We start from the raw sequence: 23,009 nt of genomic DNA, 5'->3' as shown, positions 1-23,009 counted from the left end.
ATCTTGCACCTCACTTACTGTAACATACACTTCTCTGGCCTAAGTGCCTAAAACTTTGCTCCCGTAAATGCATTCAAAATGCTGCTGTTTCCTGGCCATTGCTGTGACATCACCTCCATCACCATTCATCTTTGCAAACTTCCACTGGCTCCCTGTCCTCTACCTCAGACACAAGCTCCTTTGTCTTTACCTTTCAGACCCTATCTATTAGAGCTACTAGCTTACCAAGCTGTCATCTCGCACCTTCACTCTGCCAAGGATGGTGGAGTCAGGGAGACCTGGGTACTTAAGGGACAGCAGCTGATGCAATGGGGAGTGGGAGAAGATCAGCATCGAGAAGTTTTGCATTGATGACCTGAAGATCCAAGAGGTGGCAAGCTGTCATCTGTCTGGGAAGGGTGGTAAAAAGCCACTGGATCCCCACAGAACATAGCTTGAGGTAAGGGAAGGATCTTTGGCTGAAGAGTGGGGAAAGGAAACTTGGAGGGAAAGTCCCTGCTTTGGAGGATATTCAGATTTAGTTCTCTCTATACACTTGATATTGTGCAGTGTAATACACTTGATTCTGAGAAGCACAAATTATAAACACTGGACAACTCACCCACCATAAGTGCACTGTGGCAGCAAATGAGTAAATGAAGTTCTAGGGTACATGAGCAGACACAATAGTTTGGAAGGCTCCGAAATCCTGCCATGTCCACAACTGCTCCTCAAGCCCCTCCATGCATTTTCTCCACCTCCTCTTCCATTAATGGAACTACACCATTTAAAATCACCCCCTAGATTATTTGTAGTTTATGCAGAAGAAATGACAGGTCAACACATTTGACCAAAAGACTTTCTAACCAGATTACAAGCTGCATTAGACGATGTTATAAGTGAGCTAATGTAGACGCCCTTAGAAGAGGCATAACCCATTCCATCAGGGCACAGGTAGCCTTGGTAGCTTCTTTGAGAAGTGTGCCCATAGTAGAAATATTTTAGGCAGATACTTGAAGTTCAAGACATATGTTTACACAGCATTATTCCACTGTGGAAGCATTATGGTCCAATGGTCTTTTTGGCCAGGCTGTCTTACAGTCATTATTTAGTTAGACTCTTCTCCTATCACCTAACTAAACTTCAGATTCAGTATGCTAGTTTGACCCAATACAGAGCCACCTTCCTCCACTTATTCCTGCACAGAAGAGCCCCACATGGTGAAGTTCAGTTCTAAATTCCCCAAAGATTTGGTGTGCTGGATACAGGGCTTCAGATCTAGAGTTAGACTCAAACCGTATTTTAAGTAGAAAATTCTAGACCCCAATTGCAAAAGGTTGATCCCAATCTTAACCTTAATGACCTGGGTACCCTGAAGATAGGTGCATTAGAAATAGATGGATGGATGGAGTATCTAATGGATAAGAGGTCAGATTGAAAGGACCTCTTATCATGGAAATAGACGGATTAATGCATCTGAAGGCAATTTGTCAGATTTTGATAGGTCTGTGGCTAGTGTTGTCCATTCAAGTTACATGCATATATACAGGTTTTTGTAGGCACAAGAGGTGCATGCATGTTTTTTGTGGGTACATTCACATGTTGGAAAATTTGGTTCTATTGGTATTTGTGATGGGGCTTACAGATCCCACATTAAGGCTAAGGGAGTGTTGGAGCAGTACTGGGTCAACAAGGACCCACTCCTCAGCAGCTGAAGAGCATGCTCCAAATGAAGGACCTGCTTAAAAGGGGTCTCTGACAGGTGGAGGGAGAGTGAAGGAGAGGCTGTCTGCAGGAAGGAGTTTGTAGCTCATGAGACAGAGGGATCCCCCAGAGAAAGGTCTGCATTATGAGTAAGATTGGGAGGCCAGGGCCTGACCCTTTTTCTCTGCCTTTCTCCCCAACAAGGGGGAATAACTGCACACTGAGACGTGAGGTGGAAAGTCCCAACTGACTGTCTGAATTGTTGAGACTGTTTGAGTGACCCTCTGCTGAGAGGGAAGCAGAGTGCTGTGACCACAACCCAAACTGAAGAGAGGTCACGGAAGATAGGAAGTGGCCCAGGGAAGTCTGGTCTGGGATATCAGCAAGACTGAGACACTCTTCATCTCTTTCCCCCTTGAACCCTGCAGAGAGGGAGGGCCTGGATCCCCATCCCGATCTCTCCCCCTTTGCTCAACCAGGGAAACCTGGGGAACACTGGGGGACAATCAACTGTAACTCAGCCTCCTGGCCCTCTGAGTGCCCAGCAAGGCCATCTCAGGACTTTGGGGAATGTTGAGCCTGCCAGCCCCAAGTGAAGCCTGCTACAGTATTAAATATTTATAATACAGTAACCCCGAGAGGCCCTGTTTGGATCAGGGGCCCACTGTGCTTGTCAATGTACAAAGAGATGAAGACAAAGGTCTTACTATGAAGAACTTAAAATTTAGAAATATTTATTTGTATGAAAAAACAAATTCCAAGATCCATAATCCACAGAGTTCACACCAAGGGCAGTTTAACACAGACAGATATGAATGAACATAGAAATGATGATCAAGCCCATATTTCTTTCCAAATGTCAATGAATTACACTCAAGTTACTTTTAGATAAATTAGAAAGTTTAACAAGTGCAAAGGTGACAAAAAAATTAATGAAGTGGCATGTAGGGGTTTTCCACAACCTATCCAATGTGCAAGAGGCACAGCTGATCAATCTTCACCCAACACACTCCCTCCCTCCTCTCTCAGTCTCCTGCACAAAAGGAAAAAGAGAAGGCAAGTACTGGGAGAAGAATGCGTTAGCAAGAGATGAGCTGACTTGCACATGACTTGACATCCCTACTCGACTAGAAGTCAATCTTGCCCTGACCTTTAAATCAGTGTTTTCAACTTTTTCAGATTGTTGACCCCTTATTCAAAGTCAAAAATGTTCATGACCCCCCCATACATTTACTATAAAAATAATAGTAAAAATGTGTCACTAATAACAATATAAGCCTATATAATGTGTGTATTTCCAGAAGTTAACGGGGAATACTTGACCATGAAGGGTAAGGTTCTGCAGGGAGTGGCGTTTTCTTTGCTTTAGATCAGTGTTTCTCTAACTGGGGTCTGTGGACCCTAGGAGTCTGTGACGGTACTCCAGGGGGTCTGTGGGCCCCGCTGATCAACTCCTCCCCCTCCCTCCCAGCACCTCCTGCACACTGGGGAATAGCTGTTCCCCGGCATGCAGGAGGCACTGGGAGGGAGAGGGAGGAAGGGGGACGGGGTGCTTGGGGAGGGGGTGGAAAGAGTCAGGGAAGAGGAAGGGAAGGGGTGTGGCGGGAAGAGGTGGGGTGGGGCCTTGGGGAAAGAGGTGGAGTGGGGGCGGGGCCTTGGGCTGAGTGGGAGGGGTTGGGGGTCCATGGCAAAATTTTAAATCAAAATGGGGGTCCTCGGGTAACTAACGTTTGAGAACGACTGCCGTAGATAATTATGACATTTTCAATGCCTCACAAATATCCACACACACACACCTTTTGTGACCCCGTAGGGCTTGCAACCCACCAGTTGAGAAACACTGACCTAGATATAAGTTCTTGGGGGCAGGGAACATGCCCTTTGATGTTTTACGTGAAGCACCTATCACATTTGGGGGCTCTATAAATTAATAGATAACGTTCTAGCTCAGGAATAACTGAAGTTACTGAGGAAGCTGGCAGCATGTAGGATGCAGCATATTGCCAGCCACTTGGGTGAGTAATTTCCCTCCTACTTCTGCAAGTGCAGAAGGGAAGCAAAAGGGCCAAATACTCCTCACCTTACTCATATGTATATTTCCAGGAAAGTCAATATTTGGTGGCTTTGATACTAAGGTGATAGGCATATGAAAAATAAAATACATTACATCAGGCCAGACTTGACCCTAGCTCTATAAAATGAGATCTTACATACTCAATGCATTTTTGCTTAAATCCAAATAGGGTGACCAGATGTCCCGATTTTATAGGGACAGTCCCGATTTTTGGGTCTTTTTCTTATATAGGCACCTATTACCCCCCGCCCCCGGTCCCGATTTTTCACATTTCCTGTCTGGTCACCCTAAATCCAAATAACTTTGCTAAATAATAGAAAGGGGGAAAATCCTTGTTGTTTTATTTGCGCAGTTCTTACATTAAAGGAAATTGACCACTGTGCTGAATCAGTTGATCCCCAGTAATGCACCATTCTATCCAGCTTTGAGCCAGTTGACTTCATTAAGCCACACCTAGTAACACTAATCCTGGTGTTATATTTCCCCTAAGAGAAGAGTAAACATAATCTGCCTTTTTTCCCAAAGGGCTAAGTTTTTTTCCTCAACTGTTTTTCTTCCTTTTTTAAAGAGCACATGGGAAAGGGGCTATATTAATGTGGCCAAATTCTGCAGCAGTTGAGTACAAGTAGTCCTCATTGAAGTTAACAGGCACTAACTGTCCCGGGTGGCTCCAGAATCAGGCCTCTTGTTATTCAGAGAAAGATAAGTTCGAGTGTAGCAATTTCACAAGATGACACTGATGTAGGAGCAATCAGTGATGTTTTGCTGCTGCAATATTCTAATTTTGAGCAACACAGCCAGTGTTGCACAGGTTTGACTGCATGACCATAGAGGTCCCCTCTGGTCTTAAAACCTATACATCTAAAATCTATGCTACACATCTCACATCAAAGTTTAAGAAGCAAATGTAAGAAGCAAAAAATACCCACTATACAGAAATATGATGAAGATCTCAAAACCTGGTCTCAGATGAAAGTGCTACTCTACTAGTAGGGCTCAAATAGGGGGGAGGGATAGCTCAGTGCTTTGAGTATTGGCCTGCTAAACCCAGGGTTGTGAGTTCAATCCTTGAGGGGGCCATTGAGGGAACTGGGATAAAAATCTGTCTGGGGATTGGCCCTGCTTTGAGCAGGGGGTTGGACTAGATGACCTCCTGAGGTCCCTTTCAATCCTGATATTCTATGATTCAAAAGATTTTGTTACTTTAAACGTATTATTCAAATTTCTATTGAGAACACCCATTTAAACTCAGTTATAGATACACACACATGCTGTAGCTGTATATACCATCCTACATATACATTAGAAATACATAAGTGTTTTTGAGACTTCCTTCCACATCACTGCTGTATTAAAAAGAACAAAATAAGTACTGTCACCTCTCTGTCAAGCAATAGCGATGCTGAGGCCTTGCAAGTCAGCTTCTCATTAGAGAAGAAATCAGCAACACAGAGTCTGTCTATTTTCAGTGCAACTTTTTTATTGCCCACTAAATATACACATCAGTCCTTCAACAGATGTGGTCACAAACAGCATGCAGGCAACCCCCTCTTTCAAGCATCTCAGGCAAGACACCACTGTCCAGATCCTAGGAAGCAACTCTGCCTCAAGAATTGATTCTAGTTAGTGAAATTAGAGCAAACTCTGTTGCTACTTGCCATAGCTTCCCTCATAAAGGATCTCTACATCCCAAAACTAACATCAACAATACACGCATTTTTTCAAAATCTGAACAGTCCTCACACTCTAAGAAAAAGACTGTGTTAGTCTGTATGACAGTGCCATCTAGTGACTCCCACCATAACAATACTGTCTAAATTCAATCAAATTTGCCCTCTTAAAGTTCTACAAACAGATAAAGAAAACTGGAATGATAGCATGCAGTCTGCCAGCCAGGTGTGATATCGACTTCTAGAAAACCTCTTAACCAGATTTCTGTTCACCTGCTAAACTGAATTCAATCTCAAGGAGACTGGAAAGGAATTTCCTTCTAAAGTCACAATAACTCACTCTGGTTAATTCAGGAATATTACTGACCAGGCATATAATAATTGAAGAACAGAGAGACAGAGCTGAGTGTGTGCTGGGTGTACACTAGTACTGACAAGGTTAACAAAAGAAGACAGGTAGTTGAATGAGAGAGAACCCTAACCACCAATAAGCAGCCTCAGGAGAGAAGGATACCCCTTATGTCTCAATCATCTCAAAACATAGAAATATGTGCAAAATGGCTGAGGCTGTGCAAAAAACGTACACAAATAGTAAAGCTTTTTGTGCAACACATCTTCATGCTGAGAGCATAGGAATCACAGGCAGAGCCAGGAAAGCAGTAAACATTTGACAGATAAGCAATAGAAAAATGATGGAAAATTTAGCTGGCTCACCACTGTAACCAGTGTGTTTGATAGACAGCATGCTATGCTCAAAGGAGGTACCCTGCACTCATCACAGCTCCACATTCTTCTACCCATTGCTGAATAGCTAGTGGTCGTGCACAGTGTGATCATCATCTTGTCATACACATCCAGGAAGACCCTGAGCACTGACATCAGAAGTGAAATCAGACATCCTGGAAGATATAAGTATCACTGATGTGTCACAAACTGTCATAGCAACCCATGTAGTGAGTTACTTTGGAGAAGAAAAGAAAATCTGGCCAAATATTTATTTATGTGGCATTCTGTGCCATTGCTAAGGTCCTCAGGGACCCAACTAACCACCTCTGTGAAAATCTCATGAAAAGAAGATCAAACTGTGTTAAAAGTGTTAAAAGAAACAAGGTGATTGCACCTCCTGCTTCAGTTGGCTGGGAGCAGATACCCAAGTTAAATAAAACAAAAATCACAGCCAATGTAAGTTCTCGCAGGGTTTACACCAGTCATGGCTCCAAAATGCCACGTGGCTTCTGGTCACAATTGCCAACAGTTGAGCTAACATACCTGGTCAATGCACATGTTTATGCAGAGCAGGAACTGAACCATGCTTTTAGCAGACCAAAACACCATTTGCCTAATGCACCTATAGCTCTTGCATAGCCAGGGAGATGGCACAACCTTCCACTGGCTGTCCTTGTTCAGGATAATGTTTGCAAGGGCCCATGTGCTGGTCCCCTGTGCACCACCTCAAAGCATAACTGTGCTGGCATTGCTCTGTGCATAGTGGTGGATGATACTGTCAGGGTCCATTCAGCCCAAGGCTGCACAATAAAGTACAAAATTCCCTTCTTGTGTACATTTGTGCCTTACTCTGTACCACACAACTGGGGGAAAGACAAGATGTGATCAGCCCTGACAAACATGTCACAGTGATAACAAACTGAATGACTCAAGAAAAGAGAGGCAACAAGAAAGGCCACTCCCAGCACCTGGGTCCTCTACCACCAGAACTAGAAACAGCAATGTTGTGTTGTGCTTTGTTTGCAGGGGGGGATAGATGTCAGTATCCTATGGATATTTTTCCATCAAAACATTGTAAAATAAGTAGGTATTCACATGACATACATATCTTGGTATGTGTTTGTTTTCTTAAGAAAGTGGTCCTCCTGTCTGAAGCAGTATGTGCACATGTGACTTCAAGGTAAAGGCCATACATCTTTTGGGTTGAACAGCAAGGTAAATAAGAATGCAAGATCACAACAGCTGTCTCTATGGTGATGCAGTAACTTGCAGCCTGCTTTTTGAACAAACATCCACTTGATGTTTTCCCCTCTCATTCATTAAGGGTACAGCAGGCCATTGTTAGGGCAAGAGAGAGTACTTCTTTGCTGGTTTACACCTCTCACAATTATATCCTCATGAATTAGAGGTCTCTAGCTACTGTTATAAAAAAGGAATGTAACAATTCCACAAAAGTGTCTCTTACACATGAGGAAAAATCATTACTTGCACTCTTTCTATATACCCAGAACATGATATTTACATTAAAAATGTCCCAAACACATCTTAGAACGGGGTCCTTTATTTTCTTCTGGATGTAGAGATAGGTAATTCTCATTATTTTTCATCTACTTGTACTAAAATTAAAATGACTGTGTTCTACGGAACAACAAACATAAATCATAGAATATCAGGGTTAGAAGGGACCTCAAGAGGTCATCTAGTCCAACTGCCTACTCAAAGCAGGACTAATCCCCAAACAGATTTTTGCCCTAGATCCCTAACTAGCCCACTCAAGGATTGAACTCATAATCTGGGTTTAGCAAACCAATGCTTAAACCACTGAGCTATCCCTCTCCCAATAGTAGAAATTTACACTCACTTTGTACTGGTTTAAATGACTGCGGAAAGTACAGAACATCAGTAAGCGTAGCCAGGACGGTCTGATTCTTCACTGCTTAGTGGAGTAATTTACACTTGTGCAGCGTTGGTGTAAATTGCTAGCAGATCCGGATGGCTGTATTTTACACCTACTTTGCACAGACTTAAATGACTGTACCAGATGCAAGGCAGTGGAAAATCAGGCCTACAATCTGATGGGTGGGGTTCTTTGGAGGTTTTTTGCAGTTTAACATAAGCTGTTTCTTGAGTAATTGAAGATACGCACTTTCTGCTCCTTCTGTGCAAAGAAATGAAAGGATTAATTTACCACAGGCGAGCAAAATTCTTTCTGGTTTTGGTTTGTGATCCATAGGAGATGATTCATGTGCATGTGAATGTGTGTACTGCGCTTCACATTGATACTGGTTCACTAAATTGTTCCAGCTAAGAAAGCAGCATTATAAACTAACATCTTCTCTAGCTTGAAAAAAAAATATGACTTTACATGTTGGCAAGAAGTTGCCTTCTATTATTATGTGTATTATAAAACCATTTACGCACAGATGCGGTTATCATTGTTTGATTTTTTTTTAAACCTAATGGCAGTAACTACCAAACATTAAAAAAAAAAAAAAGACATAAAATCCAGGTTCTAATCTTACCAACAGCTATGCACTGGAAATGAACTCATTACTACCTTTGACCAGTGAATTAGCTAGGCCTGTGCCATGAAAGGATCATGTCTAAACCTATTTCGGTGCACAGTTTTCTCAACGGTATAATTATACAGCATCTTATCCTCCTTGTTGCAGGGAGACTATAGCCCTCAAAACAGTAAGCCACATTTCATAGCCAGAGACAAAGCCTCTTGAAGAAATCTTTACTCAGCATTATGAATTCATGGAGAATCACTCTGGGTGAACAAAGAGAATTGTACTCAAAATGAAGATCAACCTAGTTATCTGACTGCAAATTTGAGAGAATCCACCTGCAGCAGAGGATAAACTTTTGAGGGTTTTTGAACCACCAGTCCAAACCACTGGGGACACTGAAAACAAGAGACTGCGTGGAAGATCATGGTGAAAATGGTAATCACAGGGGCAAATTTTCTGACCCCAGAAAGGCACAGTAAATTTGAAGGCTGGTTGTACAAACTGTGCCTAAACCATACTAGTCAGAGTCAGATGCAGACCGACCATGGGCAGACAAACACAGATATCCAGTAAAGCTGCCACTGTGACCACTTATCAGAACTGTTTCTTTTCTTTTTCTTTTTTGTTTTATTTGTTCCCAGCTATGTCAATTCTCCTTGTAATAGCACCTACAAGTACCATTCTTTAGAACATGACTTTACTTTAGCCCTGCTGGGCACCACAGAACACCTGTCCAACTGTGGGGCCTCTTTACATGACTGATTCAAACTCCACTGAAGTTAAATGAAAGACTCTGACTTCAATAGGCTTTGGTTCAGCAAATGTCAAGAAATACTTTGCTCTATTAAGCAATTGACAAAGATAAAGTGTAAGAATTTTTTTCTCTGAACCACAGCAGTCATCAGTTTTGATTTACTGGACACTTTCCTCAGACTCCCACCCATTTTCCACATGTAATATTTCTGCATTACATTCCTACTACAGTACTTCCCAGTCGATCTGGGTGGGAAACTGTTTTCCCATCCCATGAAAATGTGAGATATCAAAAAAAATTCTTATACTGAATTGGGACAAAAAATCAAACTCTTCCAAATTTTTGTGATCCAAAAATCCAAAAATATTTTTTGCTTTGATCAATCAAAACACTTTGTTTTAATAATTTCTTAATATTTTCAATTTCAAGGGTTTTTTTTTTACTATAATTAGTTGAAATTTCATAACAAAACATTTCCACCCAGAAAACTGGAAGTTTTTGTTTTGAAAATGGCAGAATAAAACATTTCAACAATTTTGAAACTTTTTCCCTAGACATTGGAATTGAAAAGTTCATTGCAATTGACACTTCCCTGTGAAAAGTTTTGGTTCAATGAATCAGAATTTTCGGACAAAAATGTTTTGTTGATAAATCCTCAACCTGCTGTACTTCCCAGTCCTTAACATGGAGAAGGTTCATTGAAGGCTGTTGTAAATATTGTGGCTTTGTCTGCACAGGCTCTCACGTTTTCCTCCGGAATTCCTGAACAACTGTATTCAAAAATACATCTAAAACATGTGGAATACAAGGAATTAAAAAGAAGAAACCATAAGTGCAGGCGTGGACTAACACTTAACATAACATAAGAACATAAGAACGGCCGTACCGGGTCAGACCAAAGGTTCATCTAGCCCAGTATCCTGTCTACCGACAGTGGCCAATACCAGGTGCCCCAGAGGGGGTGAACCTAACAGGCAATGATCAAGTGATCTCTCTCCTGCCATCTCCATTGACTGTCAGACAGAGGCTAGGGACACCATTCCTTACCCGTCCTGGCTAATAGCCATTAATGGACTTAACCACCATGAATGTATCCAGTTCTCTTTTAAACTCTGTTATAGTCCTAGCCTTCACAACCTTCTCAGGTAAGGAGTTCCACAAGTTGACTGTGAGCTGCGTAAAGAAGAACTTCCTTTTATTTGTTTTAAACCTGCTGCCTATTAATTTCATTTGATGACCCCTAGTTCTTGTATTATGGGAATAAGTAAATAACTTTTCCTTATCCACTTTCTCCACATCACTCATGATTTTATATACCTCTATCATATCCCCCCTGAGTCTCCTCTTTTCCAAGCTGAAGAGTCCTAGCCTCTTTAATCTCTCCTCATATGGGACCCGTTCCGAACCCTTAATCATTTTAGTTGCCCTTTTCTGAACCTTTTCTAGTGCCAGTATATCTTTTTTGAGATGAGGAGACCACATCTGTATGCAATATTCGAGATGAGGGCGTACCATCGATTTATATAAGATCAGTATAGATTTATAGAAGATCAGTAGCTGAGAAGATTCACTTGGTAATACACCTCTACCTCGATATAACACTGTCCTCGGGAGCCAAAAAATCTTAAAAATCAAAAAACGCGTTATAGGTGAAACCGCGTTATATTGAACTTGCTTTGATCCACCGGAGTGCGCAGCCCCCCACTCCCCCAGAGCACTGCTTTACCGCGTTATATCCGAATTCGTGTTATATCGGGTCGCGTTATATCGAGGTAGCAGTGTACTTTAAGGAAGTGGCCATTAAACTGTTATGTGTTGTAGACCAGTTCTTAAGACAGTAATAATCTTCTGGACAAACCCTCCCAATCCCTAAATCACAGTTTCCTTGCAGCAACTATGGTATTACAATGAGAAAGGGAAAAAAATCATATGCAAAACTACAAAATGTCAAACAAGAGGCAAGGCAGTAGTACCACTGAAAAGGACTGGGGGTTATAGTGGATCACAAATAGATTCTGATGAGCCAACAATGTGATGCACACAAATAGATTCTGATGAATAAGGCTAAAAAATTTTCACAGAAGTCACAGAATCCGTGATTTCCAGTGACCTCCATGAATTCAGCCCCAGCAGCTAGGAGGGGGTACCCCAAAATGCCCGGTGACCAAGGGCAGCAGGGGGACCCCGGAGCTCCAACCTGCTGTGGGTGGCAGGGGCACCCGGAGGGTCGAGCTACCATGGGTGGCGGGACACCCGGAGCTCCAAGCTGCTGTGGGCAGCGGGGACTGCCGGCCCTCTGAGCCACCACAGGCAGCAGGGGCCCCCCAAACTCCAAGCTGCCATGGGTAGTGGGGCCGCATCTCCTGGCGGCCATAGGCGGCGGGGGGCCCCCTGGAGCTCCAAGCCACAGTGGGAGGCAGGGGTATGGAAACCATTATTTTACAGAGGAGGTACAGCGTATGTCATAGTGTTTTTGAATAGGGTAAAGTTCTAAAGCAGGTAGTTTGGTTTTGTTTCAGTCTTCACTATCCTCCATTGAATTGCTTCATTAGACCCGCTAATGCCAATTTTTATCTTTCCTTTCAGTCCATCTTGCTTTGAAGTTAACTGGCACGCCACTGTGTGAGCATATGCTGTTTCCTGCTTGTTAATAGCTGCTTATAGTAAAAGTTTAACCTTTCTAAAATTTGCCTTTTGTCTGGAAGAACACTAAACAAAATATTAAGAGCTAATACATATTTCCCAAGGAATTCTGGAGAACCAAAAGTTCTAGCTAGGAAATGTAGAAATGCATAAGGTGCATCACATCCCTGTCTGCATCATTCATATAAAATATATACATATCCATGTCTGTGAACATTGACATTTACATTCGAAAGCATGCAAGCTATATTCATTTTTTAAACTGAAAATAACTTCTTGGTTCAGATCAGCTTTTGTTGGTCAATACATTGTATGATGCTCCTGAATAGTTTTACAGAGAGTGTACAATTAAGTATTAATTCTGGTGAACTGAAGCATATTGTACAAAGGTGAATTGTTTAAAATGCCATCCCTGTCTTGATATAGATCACTAAATCTTGCATCTGAAACACCCTAGAAGCCAAAATTTTAATTTTCCACTACACTTCGTTTTCTTAAATCTTAGGAGGTGATGAGGTATCACATTTGTAGAGCAATTCAGACTTTCCATTTCTTTATTATGTGTGCATGATGTAAAGCCCTTTAATGTAAAAAGTAAATAGTGGTCTTTAGATATAAGCACTCAGGTTGGTAAATTTAAATATTATATATTTATAACTGCAGCCAGATTATTTCATAATGCCCGTCTCTGTTTACTATCATAGAATTCTTTGAGTGTTTTCCTTCCATTATGTTGCATGAAAGAGTGTAGAAATTTGAAATATGCTAACAAGTTTATAATACTCTGGTTCAAGCTTCAGAGTGCATTTGTTGTTGACAAGAGCACTATAATTGCCTAAAGAGAGTGATAAAATCCTATGTGAACTTGTCCAGGTTTGTCAACTTGATTTTAAGACAAAAATTAGTCTTTTGATGCTAAAAACCAAGTATACACTAGCCAAAAGGCTGAAACTAGGGTTCTTAAAAATACGGGCTCCTAAATCCATGTTAAGGCACCTAAACATGCAGTCTGATTTCTCCCCTCCCTTCCCCACCCCAAAGAAGCTCTTGAAAGTTCCTTCTGAAGTCAAAGGGAAACTCAGAAAAATCAGGTGTTTGTTTAGGTGTCTAAATATGGAGGGTGACCAGACAACAAGTGTGAAAAATCGGGACAGGGGGTGGAAGGTAATAAGAGCCTATATAAGAAAAAGACCCAAAAATCGGGACTGTCCCTATAAAATCGGGACATCTGGTCAGCCCAATGGGTCATGAACATAGCTCTGCAGTATCCCTGCACTGTTAGCCAGATTCTGTGGGCAGGGCTGGCTCCAGGCACCAGCTTAACAAGCAGGTGCTTGGGGCGGCCAAGGAAGAGGGGCGGCACCTGCGGCAATTCGGGGGCGGCAGGTCCCTAACTCTCTCTAGGAGCGAAGGACCTGCTGCTGAACTGCCGCCGCCGATCGCGGCTTTTTTTTTTTTTGCTTGGGTCGGCAGAAATGCTAGAGCCGGCCCTGTTTGTAGGGGACAATCCCCTTTAGTGGCAGCTAAGGGGCTGCTACGCAGCCACTCATAGGCAGCTGCTGGGGGTGACCTCTGAGGGAGCAAGTGTTTTATCTGAAGTCCCTGAATAAGAAGTCTGCAGCTGAAAGCTGTGGTGCCCCCTGATGGGTAAACTGGTGGTAATGAACTCAAATACTCTGCTCCATCCATCCAGATCTGCCCTCAACACAGAAGCGCATGTTTCTGTGACTGAGTCTTCCATCCTAGACTGTTGTACCCCTCTGCAGGCTTTTCTACAAGATCAATAAAGGACTGGTCAGAAGGGGAGGGGCTCATTTCCACAAACTCCTTTCCCTCTTCTGTGCCTTAATGAGTCCTGCCTGCAGAGTATCTGATAAGCTACTCCATGCTTTGTAACACTGTATTCTAATCATTTCCAGTTTGGTTGGGCCAGTGGGGCTAAGGGGTCTGCCCACCCTGCAGGATATGACCCTAAATGCCTTACCTTTTATTTAATGTTCCTCTGGTCTCTCTTTCTTCTTAATACTGACTTGTATAATTAACTAAATGCTATACAGTCATCACACAGAATCATAGAAATGTAGGGCTGGAAGGGATCTTATCCATGAAGCAGCAGGATCAGGATTTGTCTTAGGCCTTGGCTACACTTACCCGCTAGTTCGACGGCTGGAAATCGAACTTCTGGGTTCGTCTAGTCTGGACGCGATAAGTCGAACCCGGAAGTGCTCGCCGTTGACTGCGGTACTCCAGCTCGCCGAGAGGAGTACCGCGGAGTCGACGGGGGAGCCTGCCTGCCGAGTGTGGACCAAGGTAAGTTCGAACTAATTCGAACTAAGGTACTTCGAACTTCAGCTACGTTATTCACGTAGCTGAAGTTGCGTACCTTAGTTCGAATTAGGGGGGTAGTGTAGACCAAGCCTAAGATAACATGGTCCGGGAGTAGGCTTGGCAGATTTCAATTTTTATAATTTAGAAGAATATTAATGTTTATTTTAAGTTTTTTTATTTTTTATCAATTTGCATTTTCATAGTTGCAGGAAATTATGGGGCACTTCAGACAATTATCTAATGGTCGTATAAGTTGAGATTCAAAGAGTTAAAGTTTTATAAATGTTAAAACATAAATTGTCAACAGCACCTGTCAAAATATACAAAGTAAATATCCTTAAATCCAGCTCTAATAAGTTCTCAAGCACCATTTTCTTACTCTGCCTAGCTGTAAATTTTGATGATTATTGATGGAAATATTTGTTTTGTCAGTTGGTGTGTATATGGTGAAAATGATGTTTATTGACATTTACCAATAAAAATGTAATCCTTTCAAGTCTACCTATGAGTGTAAACAACTAAAATAAGATTGAAGTGTTTCTTCCATTTTATTAGAAAGAGCAGCCAAAAATGTTGATATATGGGTGCCTCAAAACATAGGTGTCTAACGCCAGTTGCTGTTTAATAAATTGTATTTGGTTTAAACTCAATGTAGTGATCAGTGGGTCAGAGAAGTGGCCAGTGTGGAGAGAGTACCCCGAAGTGGGGACACCCTAACCCCTCTTCAAGTGACAAGACTGGGGGTGGAGCCTCCCAGGGATCCTGGGCCCAGCCTCATCAGGGTTATGAGGACTCTGCTGCACAGGAGAGTGGAAGGGGAGTCCTCAAGGTCAGGCAGACCTCCAGGTAAAGGGAATTGGATCAAGGACTCAGATTCTTTTGCTATCCAATTCCTTGAGGGTAGTGCAGAAGCCAGGAAAGTTCCCCAAAATAGCAGGACCATTCCCCCACTTACATATGGCCACGTGATTCCCATCACTGGCCCCAGCACAGTTTGGAAATCCTAGTCTCACAAAATCAGCAGTTACTTCAGGGATATTGTTTATGTCCAATAGCTGTGGGTAAATCACATGCCTGATTGCCTCCAAAACCTCTATGACCACTTTACCCATGCTTGACTTTCCAATGCTGAACTGGTTAGCAATGGACCTGTAGCAGTCTGGGACAGCCAGCTTCCAGATGATTATAGCAGCCCACTTCTGACCCAATATAGCCATCCTCATGCGTGTGTATCCTGACCCTGGAGGATCAAGACAAGCTGCTCACAACATCTCCAGAAATGTAGCTTTCTTCATATAAAAGTTCTGGTCCCACTGCTGGTCATCCCAGGTCTGCATGACAATGTCATCCCACCAGTTTATGCTTGTGCTCCAGGAGCACCAGTCTACCATAAAGGCCATCAGCAGATATGTCAAGAGTAGTGAGTAGCAGTAGCTAGTTCAATTCTTCCATGTCTGTATCATCCTCATCCTTGTGAGGTGCCTTTGTGGGTCAGAAAACACCATCAAAATGTCCACCGGTGTCTCATGGAAGCTCTCATGGAACAGGAGTAAAAGTGCAAGCCAGAGAGCCTATTGAAAACTAGTGACTCCTCCATGTTAGTATCTCGGGTTGCCAGGAGCAGAGACAAAAATGATGGATCAGCAGGATGTGTTGGTGGGTTGCAGCAACTTCCTGTGACATGCGGGATGGCCAGTCAAGTTTTCCCACACTGCATCATGAACCAAAGGCCAGAGCAGCCACGTTTCAGGAGCGTACTAGGAAGTCTGGGATAGGGGTGGCTGAACTCAAGTCTGCATACTGCAGTGGTTACACTGGAGCCCTGATGTGGGGCCTGGGCTCAAAAATAATTAACCTAGTCACCAGCGTGGGCAGTCAAGACCTGGGCTTTCAAACGCAGAGTCTGAGTTAAATGCCATTAACCCTGGGCTTACATTGCACTGTAGACATACCTTAAGTGCTGATCTTACACTTATACACATGTTTAAATTTACTAACATGCGTTATCCCACTGATTTCAATGGGAGTACTCACAGTAGTACTAAAAGCTAAGCATGGAATGAATGAATATAATGTACTGAAGCGTGAAGTTAACCCTTATTATTTAGAGCCTTCTTTATTTATCAGCAATGTTCAAACTTTCATTCAGCTATGTACAGTGTGTGGTGCAAAAATATCCAGGGTGCAATATAATACCTATATCTTTCCATCTGTGGTAGCAAAAGAAAGGGGAATGAGAAAAAGAAAAGAAAAAGGTCAGCTCATGAAATGTCACAAGAATCATTTTCAGAAATGCTGAGCTGGATCTTTGATTTGCCTTTTTATTTATTTATTGGTGATGGCCTGACTTTGTTTCTAATAGACTCCAAGAAACTGAATTTTCAATTTTTAATAGGTTCAAAGGATAATATATGAAATGTTATGGGTATATGAGGTACAGTGCATGTATGGATTCCATCGTGACATTGCTTTGTTTTAACTTTGGCAGTCCTAGAGCTTGGCTCCCATATTAAAAGGCATGATGTATTTCCTCATATTTATTATTTGCACTGGGCTACTGAAGAAAAAAAAAAACAGTGAAGTATGTCTATGAGACTAAGTGGTTTCTGCCAGGAATAACAGTGAAGCACTTGCACCAGTGCCTCATTAGCTTATGGAAAACAGTTCCCCAAGGAAACTGCAGGGTGTAAATAAATTTAAAACATTTCAGTCTTGCAAGTAATAAGGATGCCAAATTTGTAAAACAGTGGTGGCTCAATAACGCTGTAACTTTCTGTTGCACGTCTCATAAATTTAACATAAGTTCTACAGTATGTTTATAAGCAAAATAAAGTGGTCTTATCACAGACATACATTTTTAAGAGTATAATGTATGTGTGCCTTTTATACTTTATAAAATGGTATTTTAAGAGGGGCAAGAATCTCATTATTAGATGTATTCAATATAAAAGCAGAAGAATCTATTTGACCCTGAACATGTGCATGGAATTCTCCCTGACAGTAATGGGAGTTACACAGAGCATGGAGGGGACACCAAAATCCCACAATTTTTGCTAAATGAGCTCTGATTTGCTTTAGCTTTATACAAAATCCACCACTTTATGCCCTGCAAACAGGCTGGTGCATAATGAAACATTAGACAAATATATATCTCTGGGTGCTTAATGAAGTTAAAAACTCTGCTGCCAGGGAGAGTCCCAGTTAGACTTCCTGTTGCCCACTTTACATATGAGATCCTGATACATTACAAAAACAATCCAGTACTTCATCCCAGCCACATGGAGCTCAAATTGTTGATCGGGCTTTTGAAGGAATTTCCAGTTCTGGGGTCCCACTCTGCCTTCAGACACAGAGGTTCAAATCCTCTTGTAGTCAATAAGAGTTGTGCCCATGTAACTGAGGGCAGATTTGGGCCCCTGTACTGCTTAAACATATGGTCAGTGTTCAGCCAACTGATATCTGAGGCTAGATATAAGAATGCGATGTTAATCCAAGTTTCTGATTCTGCTGCCAAACACAGAATGGCTTTACTAATTATTTTTGAACCTGAAGCTACACAGACTATTGTCTGAACTGCGATTAACATCATATGAAAGGTTTATATTTGTTTTAGAAAAGCAGGGTAACAAAAGATAAGTGAATATATCATTTCATAATGGATTATCCAAGAAAAAAAAAAACACAAAAAGACCAAAGGTCGTATATTTCCTGTGATGGATCCTCCATTAGACACATGTACTGTTACCAGATATTAGGATCTAAAAGAAACCAGTACAGGATGTATCTGTTTTTTGCATGTATGTAATATGTAAGGGATGCAATAGCCATGTTTTTCTGCTATTGCACGCCACTAGAAAAAAAAAAAGAGCAGTGCATATCACAACCTACGAGGAATACCTAAGCCAAAACAAGTATGCGGTATGCATGCCTCATATTACCAAATGCTGCAACCTCTTTCATATTTCAGGTAAACGGTATCTCTATTTTGTTGGACGCTATCACATGCAGTATAAAGTTCAAGAGTAGTTATAAGAAAAACGTATCCTTTTGGCTTACACTAAAGTCTAAAATTTAAAAAGATAATGTTCATATATATTTCTGGATTCATTCATGCTGCAAGATACTTCTTTGCATTTGATGTTTCAGCATAATAGTACAATGGCAATAGGTACAGTTTCCACTTAACATATAGGAGCAAGATTGTATCTATCCCAAGCTGCCAAAAAAATGTATCAAGCAAAATATCTCCAGAGGATGTCCTGGATTTATATAAGGTTCCTAGAGGTTTACATTTACAATGGGACTCAATTATACATTAGCAGATATATGTGTGAAAATCTACTGCAGGCCTATACAGCTGAGAAGGCTGCTGCGTATCAGTTATTTCACCTAAAGTCTGCAATAACTATTTTACTAGATCTGACCTTCATATAAGCCACTATCAGCATGGAAGGATTTGATTTAATAGTGCATTTTGTGGTTTTTAAAAAGCCTTTACCCACCCTCCCACCCCACCACTAAAAGGAATCAATTAGGTTCCATAAGGAAGAGCAAATGCAGCATGAACAACTATTTGGAGTGTGTGGAAGCACATGGAACCACATTTTAATTTTTTACACCCAAAATACTTAGAATAATACACTTATATAAGATCTGCCTGATTTCCAGAGGTACTAAGCACCTACAGGTCACAGTGAGTGTATCTGGGGCTGTGGGAATTCAGCACCCCGGAAGAAAAAAATCTGACCACTTTTATTTAGCTGCCTGTGTATGGGCTTCAGAAAGAAAGGTTGGATAATGCTGGCTCCGGCTTTAGCACAGCCTTCCTGTGTGACCTTGGGTAAATTACTCACTCTCTCTTTGAAACTCAGATCCCTCCACTGTAAAATAGGGACAACAACACTTCCTTAGCGGGGAATTACTACAAAAGACAATACCATGGAGCTCGTTTCATTGATATTTGTAAGGCTCCCTGAACTTCTCAGATGGAAAGTGCTATAGAGGTGCAAAAAGATTATTAGAATTCATTGTGAACGTCACCATGAAATGTCTTGCCTGCAGTATGTACTCAGGAGACTAGCCCACACTGAAGTCTGTGTGGCCATATCTACACTACTACTGTTACCTGCTCTAGCTAAATTATGTTAGCATGGTTATACCTACCCACACTACAATCACAGCTTAATTTGCTTTGGAGACATACCTTTAGATACAGCAAGACATTCATGCTTCGGCCAGCATTACTCTAACAGACTTATAACAGCTTCCTAGACTCTTTGCAGAAAACTGTTGTTCTACTGAAGGAGTTCTCTTACGGGGGGCGGGTTGTGACACTCAGAAAAGCTGCAAGAAAACTGGGTGAGGGAGGTCACAGTAAGTCTTGGCATCCACTAGGACCTTAGGTGAGCAAGCTAAGAGAAAAGGAGATTCTCTGCACCCTCATACTCCAAGGAAGGCTGTCCTTTCCCAACTGCAGCCCCTCCTTTTCCTCTCTCCTCTTTGCCCACCCTAGGCACTGACCCAGAGAAGCACCACTTACTGGGCCAGATCCTTAGCTGGTGTAAATGGACAGAGTTCCATTGACGTCAATAGAACTGCGTCAGTTTATGCCAGCTGAGCATCTGATCCATTATCATTCATTTAAAGTGGTGACGCTGGCTATCCGCATCCTGTGGCCCCTGCCGCTCACAGTGCTCACATGGCTCATCCCTATCTTGGAGCGGAGCTTCCTGGGGAAGAAGTCTGTGTGGGCATGGAATAGGAGGTGGTGGAGGACCCTAAACACACCTCCATAACCCAACTCATCCCATAACCCTTCAGTCAGCACCTTCACAAGGTCCCAGTACCAACCCCTACTCTAGCCTCTGCCCCCCGCACGCAAAAAACAGGCACCATTTCTTCTCCTGACCTCAAACCCACCCTGTTACAGCCACAAGGACAGTGGGATGTGACTGCAAAGGACTGTGGGATAATAAATCATGGCTGGTTTGGGGGTCCAGGGTAGCGAAAGTTTGCAAAACTCAATTCTATTGTCCTTGGCACTGCAGCCAAACTGCAGTGTAGCACACGGAGGGGGTGTCAGATACTACGTTCCGCTGGTCATTTTCTATTACAGTATCTGTCAAGTCTGGTAAAGCACATGCACTGTCTTGTGGGAAATAAATCTATGGCACACATGGAGGAACAAGTCCAACATTATATTACTGGCAAAGCTCCAGCAGCCTGCTTCACACTCTGTAACAGCTTGTGTACTACTAACTGATCCTACCAGCAGCGCTGGGGTTCTCACGTTACAGCTACAGGGGACATACCATAACAGCAAGCACTGTTCATACTGGCATTGTACCATCCAGCTTTTTAAAATGTTCACAGATCTTCCAACAGGCTTGGGTTGGATTTTTCAAGTCAGAAAGGTGGGGTGGGGGGAAATATTTCAAATGCCATTATTTTGATATCTGGGCACTTGGAATGGACACTAGAAAAATACCCAAGCTAGCCATGGATTCTGGAGATCCATTTGATCAACTTCAATAAATTGGATGGGTTTGTTTTCCAGTTGTATGGGTTGCTGAAGTCACATTCCCTTCCACCATGTCAGACACAACAGAGAATGCGAGTGTGACAAGTCAGTACTTGATGGGGTAGGCTGATTATGCCATATCCCTACTTCGCACTGTTGCCAGAGGGGGAAAAAAAAGGGGGGGGGAATTACGAAGAGGTTGGCACATAGCAGTTTTCCTTGAAACCATCTTTTACCCATAGTGAATCTCTGAGATCACTACAGAGAATGACACTGCATATCAAGTCACAGAACAGTGAAAACTTCCTGGATTCCTCTGCAAATAAGAAAGCAGATGAAAGAAAACTTTAGACAGTTCAATAGTCAGAAAAGGTTATAAATTATTGTATAATCAGGATTTTGATTAATAAGGTAAATGTTTCATAATGTGGATCTCACACTCAGTTAATTTCCTCTTGTATCAAAAACAGCAGTTTTGATACTGTATTTTCAGTTAAAAAAAGGGCTGAAAGACAAGAGATGGGTCTGTACTCAAAACCCTAGATCCAAAAACCTCAGCATGTTAGCTGTGTTTAAAATCTGAACTGGGATCCCGATCGACTTTGAAAATGACCCTTTTCTATAATGGGCCAAACTAAAACCTTGGATTTGAACAAGCACATATTTTGAGGTATCCAAACTCAGGATCTAATTGTGGGTTAAACTTCCCTCAACCTAGGACTGAAATACCCACAACTCACTGGTATTCTCAATCACTGAATTTTACAAATAAATGAGTAAGCAAACATAATAAAAAGGCAGATATAGTGCTTCATTTGTGCTTTTACTTTGATGGGCTTAGTTTAGTTTGAGTTAGTTGGGAAAATATCACATAATGTATTAATAAAAGTTCAGCATTATCTCTGAACAAAAATTCATGAAGTCCTAGTAATATCAGGCCTCACTACAGCTTCTACTATTAAATCTTAGAGAGCTGAAAAGAAAACCACTAATTTGGGGGTAGTATTATAAGGTGTGTGGATTAGCAAAGTGCTCATTAGAGAGACTGTAGGTTATAAACCAAAAAAGAAAAGGCAGCCGTTCCACCTAGAAAAATGTGGTTCCAAAATGACATCACAGCAACAGCCTCTTACTATTGTCCTCTGCCTCGATGTCTTTCCCTGAAATACTATGTTACAAGTAAGGTATGTGCAGGAATGAGCACAACCAAAGTGACACGTAAGTATGTCAATAGATCAGGCAGTTGAAATGACAAAGTGATCCAGATGGCCTCCAAATACCCTCGAATTTGGAAATGCCTGAAATTCATCTAGCCAGTTTAATCCCTTTTGCTCTTGCATCGTTCAGAAAACTCGTGGACTGAGAATAATGCAGTTTTTAAATCCCTTTCAGTAGATGATGCAAGCCATAAATCTATCAGAATAATTTTTGAATTACCTCTTGAATAGACCACAAAAAAGCATCGTTTTTACATTTCCTTTCCATCTTAAGCATCAACTGTCCATATATCAGAATACATTTTCGATATTATTGGAAAGTAGACTAACTAATAAGTTATTGGCATTTGATGCAGGACTATCCTGTATTAGTGTCTGTAAAAGCTGATCACATGGAAGGGATGTGTTCTATGAGTTATAGGAGAAACTTAAGAGACAATTAATGGGTGTTGGCTATGCTGTACATATTGTTCCCATGTTATTCAAACCAAAGCTGACTACCTGCCAATAGATATAGAAGTAACTGTCAACAAGATTTATAGTTACTTTTGCATTACACAAAAGGGTGGAAAGGCTGAAAGAGTTAAGTGATTTGCTGAAGTTCAATGCTAACAATAGACCATAGCTGCATCCATTGGTGATCACTAAAGTCTGTCATAGAATGCAACACTTGCATCTTTCTTGAGTCTGGAAGGTATTCTTCATAACAGAAAGCTACATGCCTTTCTATGATCAGCAACTGATTATTTTAAAGATGCATCCAACAAGCAGTTGCCCATGCTGCCAAACTAGACATGAGGCAAGCAGAGCTCTACTGCTACAAATGGAGAAGAGAACTGAATTTTTAAAAAAAATAAATTGCAATTCATTTGAATGTTCCT

The sequence above is a fragment of the Chrysemys picta genome, chromosome 2 (genome assembly GCF_011386835.1).
Source record: "Chrysemys picta bellii isolate R12L10 chromosome 2, ASM1138683v2, whole genome shotgun sequence".
NCBI lineage: Eukaryota > Metazoa > Chordata > Testudines > Emydidae > Chrysemys > Chrysemys picta.
Note: the sequence above shows the minus strand (reverse complement) of the source record.